The 12,677-nt window shown below is 37.9% G+C and overlaps 1 protein-coding gene across 1 annotated transcript in view; it reads right to left on the minus strand.

Annotated features, from left to right (window-relative positions):
• The window catches only part of apba1a (amyloid beta (A4) precursor protein-binding, family A, member 1a), a gene marked incomplete at both ends in the record, with an annotated part of 313,633 nt that overhangs the window by 186,457 nt on the left and 114,499 nt on the right, over positions 1-12,677 (minus strand). The window lies entirely within an intron of this gene.

The following is a 12,677-nucleotide window of genomic DNA, read 5'->3' on the forward strand; positions in this document are numbered from 1 at the left end:
GTCTAGTGGTTAAGATTCGGTGCACTCACCGCGGAGTCCCAGGTTCCCCGCTCAGCAGAAGCCGTGAGAGTAATGGGAATTTCTTTATGAGGAAAAGGGTTGTACTTAAAGCATCGTGTTACAAGTTGGTTAATACTAGTTTAATAGGTCATAACTAATGAACTTAAAAACTAACTTTTCATTGAAGATCAGACTTTGGAAGTCGAGATCGCTTCAAGGCCGATAAGCACCACAGTCTAAAGAATCTCTGTCTTTCTTCAACAAACCGATATGACTGTGTGTGTCATCGTTTCAGGAAGTTTTTGTTCTGCTAACGTCTCATTGTATACAGAGCACAGGATGGGAGATAGTTTTGAAGAAAGATTTATTAAATTCTTGGGGGAACCCGTCTGGCCCCGCTGCCCTGCCGCTACGCATCGAATTAATGGCTTGATAGACCTTTTCGCATGTTATAGTAGCTTCCAGGCCCTCCTGGGCCTCTGGGTCAATTTTGGGAATATTTAGTCTGTTAAGAAAAGCCCTAACCTCTGAAATATCAACATCAGCCTCTGCCGCATACAGACTATTATAAAATTATTTGAAACTGTCATTGATGATTTTGGGATGTGTAGAAGTCGTGTCAGGTGCCACACGGATCTCAGGGATAGCTCTGTTAGCAGCTGTTTGTTGGGATAGGAGTCTACTTGATTTGTCACCATGTTCGTAAAATATTTGCAGTGATTTAAATAAAAGCTGTTTGGTATGCCTGATCGATAAGTTATAGCAGCAGCTGCTCCTGTTTGGTCATAACCAAAACCGCCATGTTTGGGCAAAAACGCAACTCTGCATATCACCAAAATAACCTTCTCCCAAGTGAAGAATGGTGGTGGCAAATGGTCTGCAAATGTCCAGATGTAATGTTTGGGTTGGCTTTTAACTGAAAAATCACTTTTCATGTGTCGCTTGTGTATTTTTTTGAAGGAAGTCCACTTCTAGGCAGATGTTCAGTCACTCTTAAAGTCACTTTTGTAGATTATTTGCCTCACGGTGGACCGACTTTTTTTGAATTAATTGATAGCTGTCACATACAAAAGTTTGCAAATCATTTGTTTTTTCTGTTTCAACAATTGATTTTCGGAAAAGAAAAATGTTTCTGAGACAGTTTAATTTTTCCTCTGATGATCATAAATTACATGTAACAGCAAACCAAACCATCAGTGCAAAGAATGCTATTTATATAAAGTTTTTCCTCAAGCCTTGTCTATGTCATGTGTATGCTCACCCAGGAACAACAGCTGGCATAGTAAAAACACTACCGCTTTTGTCCAAAGGGGGTGCAAGAATTAACACAAATTGAAAGTTCCTCAGAGCACCTTTAATGTGTATAAATCTGGTATGTTGTTTTCTAAAACCAATTACTCTGACCCAGATATTCTGGGTGTCAAGATAAAAACTATAGATTATTAGAGAAATTTTCAACCTTAATTTCAAACTTTGTTCCCTTTAGGAAAAGTGCCTTTACTCAGCCCCTTCTGTCAAAGCCTTTAGAGAATAGTACAGCATTCCAACATGTATCAGAGAACTAAATACATCATTGATAATTTAGTTCCAATTTGAGACAGTGGCTCATTGATAACTTCACTTTATTAGGTACAGCGGTTCATTTTCTTGTTAACACATATAACTAATCAGCCAATCACATGTCAGCAACTCAATGCATTTAGGCATGTAGACCTGCCCGGGACAATTTATTGATGTTGAAACCGAGCAGCAGAATGGGGAAGAAAGGGGTTTTAAGTGACTTTGAACATGGCAATGTTGAGGGTGTCCGGAGGGCTGGTATGAGTATTTAAGAAACTGCTGATCTACTGGGATTTTCACTCCAAACCATCTCTAGGGTTTACAGAGAATGGTCCGAAAAAGAAAAAATATCCAGTGAGCGCCATTTGTGTGGACGTAAAATGCCTTGTTGAAGTCAGAGTTCAGTGGCGGATGGGCATACTGGTTCGAGATGATAGAAAGGCAACAGTAACTCAAATAACCACTCGTTACAACCAGGGTATGCAGAATACCATCTCTGAACGCAAAACACGACCAACCTTGAAGCAGATGGGCTACAGCAACAGAAGACCCCACCGGGTGCCACTCCTGTCAGCTAAAAACAGGAAAATGAGGCTACAATTCTCACAGGATCCCCAATATTGGACAATAGAAGATTAAATAAATCATGCCTGGTCTGATGAGTCTGGATTTCAGTTGCAACATTGAGATGGCAGGTTCAGAGTTTGCCGTAAACAACATGAAAGTATGGATCCATCCTGCCGTGCACCATCAACCATGCAATGTTCAAAGTCACCTAAACCACCTTTCTTCCCCATTCTGATGCTCGGTTTGACTTCAGTACATTGTCTTGACCACATCTAAATGCCTAAATGCATTAAATTGCTGCCATGTGATTGGCTGATTAGCTTTTTGTTTTTATAAGCCATTGAACAGGTGTACCCAATAAAGTGGCCGGTGAGTGTGTGTGTGTGTGTGTGTGTGTGTGTGTGTGTGTGTGTGTGTGTGTGTGTGTGTGTGTGTGTGTGTGTGTGTGTGTGTATATATATATATATATATATATATATATATGGGAGAGTGGGGTGAGATGTGCCACTTTTTACTTAAACTGATTTTAAAGTGAGGCCTTGACAGTTGTGTCTCCAACTCAAATATGTACATATATTTCAGGATGTTGTGCATCCCTGGCAATAAAAACTTTGGATCTGGAATAAACTGTTTAAGAAATATAGCTTTCGGAAAAAAAGTTGTCTTGTGGCACAACTTGCCCCCGGTGTGGTGTAAGTTGTGCCAAAAGAGAGAATACCATGGGTTAAATTGTGCCATTGATATATATCTCATAAACTGTAATGCAAGACAAATCCATAAGACAATTATTTATTTAAAGTAATTATTTTACAAAGATTTAAGGTCAATTTTCTTAAACAAGGCCTAGCAGATCTAGGTGGTTTTACCTGCAAAGCTCACAATGACAAAGTCACCATCATCATCTTTCTGGGCATCTGAACTCTTGTCAGTGTAGTCCAGGCAAAATAGCGTTTTTCATAGAATAAATTGTAAAATAATTTTTTCAGCTCAGATAATTTCTATGAGGTGTCCAGAACAACATACTAAAAGTCCTAAGGAATCCTAGTTGAGGAAATATCTTTAATTGTCATCAATCCGAGATGCGTGCCAATAAGGCGATAGGGCTATTTTCCCAATAGGGCTATTTTTTTCCTTTAGTCCTATCAAAATGAAACTTTACACAAGGAAAGTATCTATGAAAATTACTTTTATTAATTATTTTTTGTATTACAAGTTTCTTTGAAAATTAATTTTAATATGCAAATGAGCTATACACTAATCGTACATGCCCAAAATAAACTCAAATAGGCTTAATTTTTTCCTTTACGCCTACCACAATAAAACTTCACATAGTAAAAGTATACTTAAAAAGTAGCCCTTTTTGTATTACAAGTTTATTTTTAAATTAATTTGAATATGCACATGAGCTCCACACTTATTGAATATCCAATCATCCTACTGCCAATGGATGATGGCAATGCTGCTTTTAGACTGGCCTCTAACCTGAAAAACAGGGGTATAACAGGTGCCTCTCAGGAATTAGATTCCCCCCACAGCTTGTGTGCAAGCAAACAAGAGGGTAACACTTTACAATAAGGGTACATTAATTAATGGTTAGTTAATGCTTAATAAGGTTTAACTAACCATTAGTTAACTGTTAACTAATGTGTCTAGTAAGCATTTACTAATGGTATTCATGTTAACTAAGGTATTAATTACTACATTATGTAATGTTTATAAATATCCTATATTAACCTTAGTTAACCCATTAATTAAGCATGAACCAACAGTTGATTAATATAATAATAAGCATTAATTAACTGTTAACAAATGTCATTTTTGTAACATTACTTAAGCATAATTAACCATTTATTAATGCTCTTTGTGACCCTTATTGTAAAGTGGGAACCATTTATCCATTAAGTAACACTTAATAAATGCACACCAGTGCTGAATAGGCATTACTGAAGCATAATTAACCATAATAGGCATTACTTAAGTGTAATTAACCATTTATTAATGGACTTTGTGACCCTTATTGTAAAGTGAGAACCATTTCTCATGAATTAACACCTAATAAAGGCATACTAGTGCTGATTAAGCATCACTTGAGCATAATTAACTATTTCTTAAAGGGGTAGTTCAGGATTTTAGACATAGGGCCTTATTCCCAAGTTAGCCTTGGTGTTCTTTATCATTGGAGACAGTTTTCAACACATTTAATTCAGTCCTTCTAGTTGCAGAGTGCGCTCGTGCTAAGCTAGCGCACGGCATCGGGGGAATACCTAGCCTGCAACTAAAACAGTCTTACCCACTCCACAGTACACCCGAGGCCAATCAATTATAACGCCAGACTATCGATGTAAATGTCTGTGTTGATAGAATAATTTTAGAAATAAAACCAACCTCGCATCGCATGAATTATCGCATTTTGAGGGACTACTTTCTTAGCAGCAGCGGACGTTTACTTTGCTGTGTAACCGAATCACTACATCAGAAAGTAAACAGAGCAGCGTGGGACAGAAACTGAAACTGCACTGCCACCAGTCTACCGTCATTCTGTCCCGGTTCTCTGCTGCAGCTCCAGCGGGGGCTGTCTCTACAGACGCTCTTTCTCTTTCTGCCCTTTGAGCATCCCTCTCAATTCTTCATCAGTGTATTCCGGCTCGTACAGGTACGGGCAGCAGCAGCAGGTAAACAAACTATTATAGAGCCTGTAACCTAGGTATTAGTCCGCCGCTGCCGCAGCCTACAAGGAATAAAGTCCCTCAAATTGCAATATGCGAGGTTGGTTTTATTTCTAAAATTATTCTATCAACACAGACATTTACATCGATAGTCTGGCGTTATAATTGATTGGCCTCGGGTGTACTGTGGAGTGGGTAAGACTGTTTTAGTTGCAAGCTAGATATCCCCCCGATGCCGTGCGCTAGCTTAGCACGAGCGCACTCTGCAACTATAAGGACTGAATTAAATGTGTTGAAAACTGTCTCCACTGATAAAGAACACCAAGGCTAATTTGGGAATAAGGCCCTATGTCTAAAATCCTGAACTACCCCTTTAATGTTATTTGTGACCCTTATTGTAAAGTGGGAACCATTTATCACTTGTTACACTTAATAAATGCAAAATAGTGCTGAATAAGGATTACCTAAGTACAATCCATCAATCAACAATGCTCTTTGTAACCCGTGTTCTCTATAATAACAATATTAAACATACTAACATATTTCCAACTGGAAATCAATTCATGACAACAATCTGTTATCAACACAATTCAGTCACAATTTAAAAAAGAGAGAATTTTATTTTATTTAGAATCTTTAGTTTTATTTGGAAACACGGCTCTCACATTTGACATGAATACCGTCAAAGAACTCCAAAATAGTTTCTTCAACAAACTATATCCAGTTTAATGATTTTCTCTGAAAGTAACAAACAGGAGGAAATGGATTACTAACAGCAATGGTGAAACACACTGACTCAACAGTTAGGTTTAACAGGTAAATGTGTATTTTCTACTCTCTCTTCCTTGAAGTGTATATCATTGTTGCAACATAAACAAAAATAAAATACACAAAGAACGTAACAGTTCCATTTTTAATCATGGACTGAAGATAAAACAAAATAATTATCATTCTCTTGTGACTAAACACTAGTTTAACCTGGCCCTATCATTGTTATTTGAATGAGCACATATGTATTTAATTTAACCTTTATTTATAGGCTACTTGAAAGATCAGTTGAGGGGTGACCCTCATTTATAATCTCTCGCTCTCTTTAGATCCAGTTCTTGGGTTTGCTGGCCACTCCAGGCCTGGGTGCTCCTTTATCTAAATCATTATAGCATAGCATTACGGTTCCACATTATGTATTATTATTATAACATAATGCATTGCATTGCTTAACTGAAATATCTTTGGTACCTTAATCAAATAAAATTCTCACTGAACCTTTAACAAGTTGACACTATTTTTTCATTCAAAAAACATGTAATCTCTATGACCATTCTACAAAACACATGCTCAGCTTTAGCTCATTTTAGCAAGAAATAGCAACATGCACTTTGCATATGGAATAATGCTAACATTTATTCACATACGGTTTGGTGTCCATGAACACACACTTTATTTAGCCACCACTACAATTACTGCTAAAAGTTACCTGTGAAGCTAGCCAGCACAAGCCTCATGCTAACGCTGCTCATATAGCAGTGCGCTAATGCTAACGTTGCTATGCTAGCGGGAGGCTGTGTCGCTAATATATTTCAAAGTATTCTTATATACACACAACTATATCATCTCACTAACACCTTAATTAACTCACCAATCATTTCATTTGGCTAATGGCAGCATAACTGTAACCACCACAGGTCTTTTGTGTGAGAATAATGGGTCGGTCAGGTCAAGCTGGCTTTAAGCACGTAGCTCAGCTGCTGCTTTTACTGTCCAGGCACACATCCGTCTTTCTATCCTCCCAGTGGCCAGGATCCAGTAAAAACCGAGATCTATAGGTGATTTATATGATCAATAATAGGCTATTGATAATCAACAATGGCTGTAGAGGGAATGCATGTATGTATGCAATGTATTTTCAACTTTGGGAAGGTGAAAATATGTTTGGAGACTTTACTTAAGAAAAATATTTCTTTACAAACCTTATTGACATTAGGATTACCCACGTTTTTCAAGCACTTGAACTCGCCCAGCGATCAACCAGCAAGAAAGAGGATGTGTGTCTGGACAGTGAAGCAGCAGGCCAGCAGCTATGTGCTTTATTCTCACAAAAGACCCGTGGTGGTTACAATTACAGTATGCTGCCATTAGCCCAACAAAATTATTGGTGAGTTAACTAAGGTATTCGTGAGATGATATAGTTGTGTGTGTGTATGTAAGAAATTAATAATTTGAAATATATTAGTGATGCAGCCTCCCGCTAGCATAGCACCGTTAGCATGAGGCTTGTGCTGGCTAGCTTCACAGGTAACTTTTAGCAGTAATTGTAGCGGTGGCTAAATAAAGTGTGTGTTTATAGACACCAAACCATATGTGAACACATGTAAGCATTTTCCATATTCAAAGTGCACGTTGCTATTCCAGGCTAAAATGGGCTTAAGCTGAGCATGTGTTGTGTAGAATCGTCATAGAGATTACATGTTTTTTTAATTAAAAAATAGTGTCAACTTGTTAAAGGTTCAGTGAGAATTTTATTTGATTAAGGTACCAAAGATATTTCAGTTTCAGCAATGCAATGCATTATGTTATAATAATAATACATAATGTGGAACCGTAATGCTATGCTATAATGATTTAGATAAAGGAAATAAAAATGCATCTGAACTGTTAACTGATTATTTAAATTTTTTCCATGTACATCAACTTGGTGATTAGACAAGATTCTTGGATTCCAGCCCAACTGCTTCATTTGGAGAGGAGCACCCAGGCCTAGCCTGGCTCCGCCCGCCCGCCTACTTCCGGCCAAATTTCATTTTCCCTTCAGTAGTCAGTCTGGGTGTACAGCGCATTTCCCAGATTCTCCGGAGAATCTACAATCGTCCAATCAGCGAACAGAGCGAGTGGCTGAGAACGCTCCAGTTTCAGTTGAATGCTGCGTTCCTTTATACTCGGAAGAAGGAGATTTCCGACTTGGTAGTTCCGAGTTCCGACCTGTCTGTGTTCCAGTGCATCTGCTCGCGAAAGTATGGACGCCTAAAACCTTTCTCATCCAAATAACTAAACGTTAGGCTCTAACAAGTTACTGTTGCCAGGTACCGGTAGATTCATAGACTACAATATGTAGTGAAGTCGGAAATTTCCGAGTTCCCTGTCCAACTGGAAGGCATCATCAAAAGCCGGCTCATGACACACGTGATGACCAAACGTGATGCGATTGGTTGGCTAATCCAGAGTGGCACTGGGCAGATCCAATAGTTTTAAACTTCGACAGACACCCGCCTCCAAGTGAGTGAACGTTTGCCAATTACAGCACTTCCAGACCTTCTGTACAAATGAAATGAAGTACGATGGTCTGGTTGGACCAGGCTAACCCAGGCCTGGAGTGGCCAGCAAACCCAAGAACTGGATCTAAAGAGAGCGAGAGATTATAAATGAGGGTCACCCCTCAACTGATCTTTCGAGTATAAATAAAGGTTAAATTAAATACATATGTGTTTATTCAAATAACAGTGATAGGGCCAGGTTAAACTAGTGTTTAGTCACAAGAGAGTGATCATTATTTTGTTTTATCTTTAGTCCATAATTAAAAATGGAACCGTTATGTTCTTTGTGTATTTTATTTTTGTTTATGTTGCAACAATGATATATACACTTCAAGGAAGAGAGAGTAGAAAATACATATTTACCTGTTAAACCTAACTGTTGAGTCAGTGTGTTTCACCATTGCTGTTAGTAATCCATTTCCTCCTGTTTGTTACTTTCAGAGAAAATCATTAAACTGGATATAATTTGTTGAAGAAACTATTTTGGAGTTCTTTGACGGTACTCATGTCAAATGTGAGAGCCGTGTTTCCAAATAAAACTAAAATAACATTTTCTTTCTTTTTTAAATTGTTACTGAATTATGTTGATAACAGATTGTTGTCATGAATTGATTTCCAGTTGGAAATATGTTAGTATGTTTAATATTGTTATTATAGATAATGTACACGGGTCACAAAGAGCAATGTTGATTGATGGATTGTACTTAGGTAATCCTTATTCAGCACTATTTTGCATTTATTAAGTGTAACAAGTGATGAATGGTTCCCACTTTACAATAAGGGTCACAAATAACATTAAGAAATGGTTAATTATGCTTAAGTGATGCTTAATCAGCACTAGTATGCCTTTATTAGGTGTTAATTCATGAGAAATGGTTCTCACTTTACAATAAGGGTCTCAAAGTCCATTAGTAAATGGTTAATTACACTTAAGTAATGCCTATTATGGTTAATTATGCTTCAGTAATGCCTATCCAGCACTGGTGTGCATTTATTAAGTGTTACTTAATGGATAAATGGTTCCCACTTTACAATAAGGGTCACAAAGAGCATTAATAAATGGTTAATTATGCCTAAGTAATGTTACAAAATTGACATTTGTTAACAGATAATTAATGCTTATTATTATATTAATCAACTGTTGGTTCAAGCTTAATTAATGGGTTAACTAAGGTTAATATAGGATATTTATAAACAGTACATAATGTAGTAATTAATACCTTAGTTAACATGAATACCATTAGTAAATGCTTACTAGACACATTAGTTAACAGTTAACTAATGGTTAGTCAAACCTTATTAAGCATTAACTAACCATTAATTAATGTACCCTTATTGTAAAGTGTTACCAACAAGGGTACTAACAAGTCTGTGTCATCACCTACTTTTGTTCTGGCAGAGGCAATGGCTTTGGACAATGAGGACATCTGCATCATGCTTTGCATGGTTTGTGATACACCATTTTCTTGTCTTACAAGTTTCTTTGAAATTGAATTTTAATATGCAAATGAGCTATACACTAATCAAATACAGGCTACCCAAAATATATCCGCATAGGCTTAATTTGAACCTTTACTCCTACCACATTAAAACTTTACACAATGAAAGTCTACATGAAAAGTAAAACATTTGTATTAGAATTTAACCTATAATGTTCAAGGCTTTCCAGAAGGGGTTGGTCGAACGTCAGAACAGGGGTCACATCATACTGCAGAGCTTGAGTTGCCACAAACCTCAATGTTGAGTATATGCAGGATTCAGGAGTAGGGATGTCTTCCGCAAAACATCCAGCTGTGATGTTTTGTTATCTGCTTTCTAATGTGTTTTATGTATTTTAATCTTGCCCCTGTAAAGCACTTTGAATGGCCTTGTGTCTGAATTGTGCTATATAGATTGCCTTGCCGGCAACAGAGCCAGTGGCTGATACACAATAGGTTCACGTATAGGAGGAATCATAAAGTACTTAATGTGTATGCGTACAAACACAGCAATATCTGCAACAGACTTGTTAGTACTCTTGTTGCATCATGCTGATCTAAATGCACACAAGCTGTTTATGGCACAAGAACCAAAGAAAGCAACAAAAACAAGACGGATATGGTGCATAAAGTAGACGAAGGAGTTACTTGGTCCCAAGGTGTGTGACAATCTCCTCTTTCTCCATGCCATTTCAGGCTGTGATTCTACGTCTCGCCTATTTGGCATAGGAAAGGGAATGGCACTAGCCTGGAAATCCAGACCTGCCACTAGGCGCTGGCAAATTAAATGTGCTGCGCCTGTTGGTCTGGACACTCTCCATTGAAGCTAGCTCATTAAATATGTCAAGAGATCCTGAGCTACGTTTCAATTGGTTCTATCTGATATGGGCGGGCCAGAGCCCTATGTATGCAGACAGACAAACAGACAGACAGACAAGTAGAGCCCTATGGTGCTCTGGGGCGGACGTAACCGGATGACGACAGTGCACCGTCGAAGCCGTGAAGGTTAACAGAGATGGCTGCGGATATGTTGTTTGAGTTTGAGACGGCTTTGGCCTCGACCATTTACGATTTGGAAGACGGCACTCAATCTTTCATTAGCAAGTAAGATGAATGTTCTGTTTAACAGTTAACCCCGCTGTTCGCTAAACGAACGGGGCTTAATATGTCACCTTGTTCATTGCTCTGATTGGTTGTAGTGCTAGTGCTATCAAATTGTGTGCAGTGCCATTTGAAGAGACAAATCTAATTCATGAGAGGCACCTGTTGTACCCCTGCAGGTAAGCCAGGCAGTTTTTCAGGTTAGAGGCCAGTCCAGCATTGCCTTCACCCATTGGCAGTAAGATGATTGGATATTCAATAAGTGTGGAGCTCATGTGCATATTCAAATTCATTTAAAAAGAAACTTGTAATACAAAAAGGGTTACTTTTCAAGTATACTTTTACTATATAAAGTTTTATTGTGGTAGGAGTAAAGGAAAAAATTAAGCCTATTTGGGTGTATTTTGGGCATGTACAATTAGTGTATAGCTCATTTGCATATTAAAATTAATTTTCAAAGAAACTTGTAATACAAAGATTTTTGATTTTCATGGATACTTTCATTGTGTAAAGTTTCATTTTGATAGGACTAAAGGAAAAAAATAGCCCTATTGGGATTTATTGGTGTCTCGCCTTATTGGCACACATCTTGGATTGATGAGAATTAAACATATTTCCTCAACTAGGATTTCTTAGGACTTTTAGTATGTTGTTCTGGACACCTCATAGAAATCATCTGAGCTGAAAAAAAATATTTTACAATTTATTCTATTTTTGGCCCCAAAATGCCTTACTTTGCCTGGCCTAGTGGTGTTGTTAAGTGGAATGGAGATGTCAGTCCCTTCTGAGCTACTGTAGACGATCAATTTATTTTTGGTGACCAAATGTACTTTGCACTAGCTGCTCCGTGCTTGTGGAACCAACTGCCACCTGACAAATGTGATTCCCCCTCCATTTCTGCATTTAAATCAAGGCTCAAAACCCATATGTACCCTTATGGCTTTTCCTCCCAATTAACTATCTTACCTCTGCACTACTATCTTTGTTTATATGTGGATGTATGGGCTTTATGTCTTTTATTTTTGTTATTGTTATTTTACCTTAATTGTTTACCTACTGAATGCACTATGTACAGCACTTTGGACAGTGCAAACTGTTATAAATGTGCTTTTATAAATACATTTTACTTACTTATTTACCTATAACTCACCTAGGCCCTTTGGCACAAATCACCCCAACCCCAGAATTTTGGACAATTAGCATGATGCAGCAGTTTAGGGCTGACATCGTGCTAACTGTATAGACTCAAAGTTTAGCATACTAAAGCACTAAAATATGTGTCAAATGTTTTCAAACTTGCCTATACTTTTTCAGACACAAAAATCAAAAAACCTTGATTATGGAAATTTTACTTTGAAAGGCAAAACACAGCTTTCTGAACTTAAATGTGCTTATATCTTATTCCTTGTGTATCCCTTCTTTACAGGATGAGTCAAATGGATGGCTCTTCTTAATTATATGGTCACATTTCCAATTTCTTCCACGGTTTTCTAGAAACAAGGGGTGGCACAACTTCTCCACTGGCACAACTCAGGCCACTCTCCCCTATATAGATATATTTTAATTGATTTTTTTTCTTTATTGATTTTGGTTAATTATGAATCGATGAAAATCGCAGGAGATAGTGTAGTGTATTTCGTTATGACACATTCTAAGATTACTGATAATCAGGAGAGGAGCAGCTCTCGTGGGTATGTGTGTGTGCAGGATAGGAACGTGGATTGCTTAAGTTGAGGAAGCCAGCAGGCTGATCTGCAGATCATTCAAATTGTACACAATAGAGGGCTCCGAGAAGGTCCTTGGTGGGGGCAATTTAGGACAGTTTGGTGAAGATCTAATGGCTAGTTTATTGGCCCCTGGCTAAAAGGATTGTCCTAAAGTTACTGAATCAGACTTCCCGGCCCCAAATGGCATAGCACCTTCAGGTGATGATTACCCCAGATGTCCTCTGGACAGTGTAGGTCAGAGCTAGTTAGGGTCCACCAATCAGGAGT

The sequence above is a fragment of the Ammodytes marinus genome (assembly GCF_949987685.1).
Source record: "Ammodytes marinus genome assembly, chromosome: 2".
NCBI lineage: Eukaryota > Metazoa > Chordata > Actinopteri > Uranoscopiformes > Ammodytidae > Ammodytes > Ammodytes marinus.